This window comes from Cebidichthys violaceus, unplaced genomic scaffold, assembly GCF_023349555.1.
Source record: "Cebidichthys violaceus isolate CVI_PGR_0920_01 unplaced genomic scaffold, fCebVio1.0.p SCAF_1, whole genome shotgun sequence".
Taxonomy (NCBI): Eukaryota; Metazoa; Chordata; class Actinopteri; order Perciformes; family Stichaeidae; genus Cebidichthys; species Cebidichthys violaceus.
The window spans coordinates 18,152,394-18,158,393 of record NW_027176262.1 but is presented as its reverse complement, the minus strand read 5'-3'; positions in this window follow the sequence as shown (position 1 = coordinate 18,158,393).

Here is a 6,000-nt window from a genome sequence, read left to right as displayed (position 1 = left end):
ATCCAAAGCTCTATGATGTGACTCGCTGTGGAAGGTTTTATTCCTCCAGAATGTCCGACTTCCTCTCGGGCTCACTCCCTCTAGCATCGCATTCTCAACGACGTCGATCAATCCCGTACCGTCCCCACACACGTACATAAATGGATTTGGCCAGTCCAAATCCAGAACATGAAACAACATCGTCCTATCAACAGCTTTGCATTTAGAAACTTGTGTAAACTTGCCTAGAAAATCCTTAGGCGATCAAGATCTCAGATTGTCGAGTATAGCGAGACTTCCATATCCTTAACCTTGTAATAATAATAATTAAACAATATGTTTTTTAAAATCCTTGAAATTAAAGGGATTGTGAACGTAAAACATTTTTACCTAAGAAAAAAATCTTCTTAGTTATGACTTTCATAGTTAAAGACATGTACAACATCATAGTCTGCATGACTAGCAGAAAAAGTCCCTCAACAGGATATGAAAATGTGTTTTTCTGGGATATCACATGATCTGATATTATGTTGGAAATACCTCTTTACAATTCTGTGTTCAATGTTTTATGTTTACTAGTATGGGTATTTGTAAGTGTCCTTTACCATGTGAAACCAACTCACTTAAAGGCACACTATGGAGTTTTGACCACAATAGAGCGATGTTTTTAAGTGTGTGCGTGTACATGTCGCAAAATATTCTCACCCCACAAACTTGTCAACTACAGACACTTCGGATACACTACATGAAGGCGCTACTATTTTTCTCCTGTTTTGACATGTTTTTCCTCTGAAGCAACTGAGCTACAAAATGCTTTTTATTGTGTAGCCTTATGTTGCATAATGATAATGAATTATCCTTCAATTATCAATTACTATGACGTTCTAGGAACCCCTCTAGCATCAGTTTTAGACTCATTCGGCAAAAAGAAAAATCAAACTGTTGTCTCTTTCTATTGCTTACCTCTATTTTCATGACAACAGAAAAAAAACCCAGCCGTGATCATTTTCCCCAGTATTACAAACGGGCGGTGTTGTGTCATCTGATAAGCCGCTTAAAAACATGAATCTGTTACTCGAAACTGGACTTTCTGGTTCGTATTACATTGTCTCACCGGTGCCTTAAGCAACACGCCTCCACCAGTGCGGCCCCCTGCACTGTTTCAATGCAGGGCAGTCTTAACAAGGAAGTGTGCAGAGAAACATAGCCAAATGTATTTAAACACGTGCGTGATGAATGTGTTTGATATGAGGGAACATTTATTTTATCCTAAGATACGATACAGTTGGATGACATGTATTTGGAAAAGGATCTTAAGCCAAGAAATTAATCATTTACTGCATGACTTTTTGCTCAAAAGGGAATTACTTCTTTTGAATTACGAACATTTATCATCCTGCATCTCGTATCCACCTGAGCCACACTGTGGGACTGATGCTCAAACACACATATACAGTGCACATGTCTGCATGCGAGTCCATTGCATGTATTGTGCATGTCGGTGTGTGTCTGTATACAGTGGGGTATATTCTTACTTAGATCACACACACACACACACACACGGGTCGGGCAGAACAATGGCTGGCTTTGACAGAGCCGGGCTGACAGGAGGAGATGGGCTGGATCTATTGTCTGCTCTGTTTACTCACAGACTCACCTGGCACTGAGCTAATAGCACCGGCTCTATCTGTCAGTGCAGGGGACGGGGGTCTCGGCCCACACACACACACAGACAGTCACATATACAGTGAGACCAGGAGTGGGTAACAGTTTCATATTTATCTGCATAAAATTAACCTGATTGAAATAAGGCTTGATGAGAAAGTGGTCTGTGTAGTATTTCTTTTAAATCCTAAATCATGTGTGAGTTTGTGTGTGTGTGTGTGTGTGTGTGTGTGTGTGTGTGTGTGTCTGGTCACACCTGGGTGTCCTGGGAGGTTCTGGCTAAAGGGGAAGGGTTTATGGAGGAGAAAGAGGAGGAGGAGGAGGGGGTTCTTTCAGGTTTTTACCACTGTGCAAACACACACAGACACACACACCACACACACAGTTGATGGGTTTTGATGGGATCAGTTAGAAGCCTCAGCGTGACCCTGCCCAAACCCAACCCTTATTTGATCGACAAGGGTGAGAGGAGACGGGTGTGTGTGTGTGTGTGTGTGTGTGTGTGTGTGTGTGTGTGTGTGTGTGTGTGTGTGTGTGTGTGTGAGGACAAAACTTGCTATAATTCCGACAAACTTTGGACCAAAACACATCGAAAGATACCAACATTTCACATATCCACGACCTCACACACACACAGCTGTGGCAAAAACTTTTAATAGAAAAAGGTGCCATTCTGTATATGTCTTATTGATAACAAATGCTGAACAATACGCAAAACAGCACTACTTTTACTTCTCCCTTAAGTTCCTACTTCAGATGGTAATTGTTTTAAACAAATCCCAAATATATAGTTGCATTGTTTAGAAGAAAAAAAAAAACAGCTGGGCACTGTAGATTTTCAATATTCTCCTCACCCATCACTGCCTGCCATCATGAATCATCACGCGCTTTGGAGCTTTTACTTGTGCCGCTTGGACTACATCACTTTTGTCAATCAATTTTGTGCCAATGCATCCGAGGGAACGTTAGCTAGCGAACACAACACGTTTGTTTCTACCTGGTGATGTGTCAGGATATTTAAATGTAACTGGTCATTTTTATTTAATGAAATGAACTTTGGGAGGTTTCGTTTCAGTCCAGTTCCCCTGTTTGTTTGTAAGTTAGTAGGATGTGGGTGTTGTGTTCTCCACTCTTACATGTATCTTAGAGTTCTCAGTAGATCAGACCAGCGCTGCCAGAGGCAACATGTCCTTTCATTAAAGCGATTCAAACCCATGTCAGAGTTTCCCTGCATGGTTCACTCTCAGGTCTTAAGGCCTGAGCAGTCAGGAGCAGGGCCGACCTCGACCGATAAGCCACTTTTCTTTTTTTTGTTCGTGTTGTTTTTTGGCTTGGGGCTTGGCCCCCTGCCAGCTGATAACAACACAGGGCATACCTGCCGCATTAATGATTGGTCAGCCCCGCCTCCTGCCCTCACCCAGGTTCTTTATTTTAGTATAATTCTTTATCGGTCAGGCATTGAGCAGAATCTAAATCTTATCAAGTGAAGGCATGAGATCTATGTGAGCCGTTCACAGCTCAGGTTCCAGCTACTGCGGTAAAATACGCTGCAGGAACAGATGGCATTACTTGTCCTCCCTTTATTTAAACAGTTTAAAACTTCGACCCTATATCTCCAAATGCAACGACAGAGTTTCAAATATGCAGCAGGACCCGGTCAAGTCACGGCAATCCTCGTAAACAGTCGCAGTGACAGGCGGTAGGGAGGCTCTTTATCCACAGTGGCATCTGGTCACGACGTGTTGCACACCACTGCACACCTAACTGCCATGTGTAGTTGTGGGCTTTCATGTCACATAATGCATCCTGTACGGGATGCAGCGGCTCCAGTAATTGTGTTTTCGGTGGTGGCCTTATGTTAACAACAAAAATCAAATGTATATATTTTTTTATCATATCAGCGTTAGCTAGCAAACCATCACCGCGATGGTGAAAACACACCTGACGTGTGCACTCACTAATTGTAGAAGCCAATGTTGATATCAGCCGCGGCACAAATATTTGGATGTCAATTGAAATGTGCATCGGTTGCTTTTGTCCGGTTAGTTGCTGGTTAGTTAGCTTGTGTTACCTGTTACTGTCATCGGCTGTGCTCGCATTACAGAATCATAACAAGTTTTATTCAGTATCAAAGTAATCCAGCTGTCTGTACATAAATGAATAAAAAGTACTGCTGCTGTAAATATTACTAGGGTGAAAATGTGCCCACGCACTCTGAACGGGATTGAATCCACTGACTGGCGTAGGTGATGTTGGAATCGCTACATATAGACCAGGCTGCAACCTCCGGGTCTGTAAAGTGAAGCCTTAAATGTGTATTCTCTCTAATGGCCATCAGGGGGCGACTTCTCTGGCTCTAAAAACAAATAGGGATTTGCTTTAGGGCGGGGCCACCTTGTGATTGACACGTCGCTACCACGACGTTGTCCGGTCTGGGAGTTGTCCGTGGTTTTTTTTTTGGTTCGGTTCAGGCACAGACATGTCTTGAAAATTGCAACTTCGTTAAGGTTAGGGTAACTTCATTGCCATGGTTACAATAATAACCACTCAGTAAAGGTTTAGAAAAGATTGTGATCATAGTTTAAAAAAAACAGACATTGACTGTCAGTAAGGGAAACCAACGATGAGACCTAGACTTCTATAACAACGCCACCCAACTTCCTCCTCTGCACCTGACAGACAAGAGCGATAATTCCTACGGCAGTAGAGAGCTTTTGCTGACATGATTGGTGCCGTAAACACAGAATGAATTAACAGCTCTGCCACAAAAACGACTTCTCTTCTCTCCATTCTCAGCTCCCATAATAGAAACATTCACTGAGAGGACACTCCACTAAACCATCAGTCCAGATCCGTCAGTCTTGTGCTGCTGTTGTGACGGTGTGTGGCGAAAGCAAGAACTACAACTCTCATTGTGGGCTTCTATCAATAGGCTGGACAGGAGGCAGATAAAACAAAAACAAAAAAAAATACAATTTCCCCACATTTTCTAACGGGACGTTACTATGTCCTCATTCCATATTTTTTTTTGTTCGATTGTTGATTCTATCTTTGGGTCCAACTGGAGCGTGCTATCAGCAGCACAGTGTACATGATTGGCATCTGAAAAGTGCGGCGCTGTAGGTCGGGCAGTGACCTGGGGGTTGTCTGGCCTGGATAGAAGGAAGTCCTGGTTAATGAGTAACGGCGGCGATGTGGCCCCGGCGCTACAGGTGGGGTGGGTGGGGGTTGGCCAGGATACACACTGATAAGAGGGGAAAGGCAGAGCGAGTTTTAGGGGGCAGCGACAGACAGACGGAGAGAGAGAGAGACTGGAGCTTTTGTTATCTACGCTTGAATACATTATTAATATTGCTTATTTTCAATAGTCGGGTCAGCAAACTGAAGGAAGGTCACTAGCGTGAAGACGGGAAGAAAAAAAAAGAAATCAAGAAGACGATACTACAATTGGCCTGTTGGAGTCTGGAGGACCCATTTAACTCACCAGTATTCAGTACACAACATTTAGACCGGAACCTATGGCAGTGTAGTTCAAGCTAAACACACAACACATACACACACACACACACACATGGCCACACAGTGTTAAACTACTCACAGTCACACACACACTTGTTTTAATCATAATGGCATTTGTAGCAGACAGGCAGTTGAAATACTAGAGATACTTCTACATCTAGTACTTCTAGGCAACAGAAGTACTAGAGGAAGAAATATTAGTGTATTGTAGTAGCTGGAGAGGATTGGTCGTCATAGTAGTAGTAGTAGTAGAAGTATTAGTAGTAGCTCTTGTATCAGTAGCATCAGTAATGGTAGAGGAAATGAAGAAATATCAGTATGGGCGTTGGCTGTAGTAGTGATAGTTTTGGTGTACAGAGGAGGTAGTAATCAAAGTGATGTAAGCAGCCGAAGTAGTACAGGTAATAGTAGCAGCAGTAGTTGTTTTAGTAAACCTTTAGTATTAGTGATAGTAGTTTAGCTGTAGTGGTAGTAGTATTATCAAAAATAAGAATTAAGTAGCTGCATAGTATGTAGTAACAGAAATAGCAGTAGTACAATTAGCAGCAGTCGAAGCAGCATCAGCAATAGTAGTGTCACAACAGTGGTGGAAAGTAAGTACTGTGCTTTACTAAGTATAAGTATAAGGTACTTGTACCTTAATTAAGTGGTTTCCATTTTTTGTGCGATATTTATTCTTTGATTCTTTTTACAGGGAAAGTAATTTATTATGCATAAATAATTAACGAAAGAAACTGCTGAACAATTGAATGGTCTTTTCCTTGTAGGTTTCTCCCACATTAAAAGCAGAAGATCAGTTACTTCTATTGGTGAGTAGTAGCAGCATGAGTACAAGTA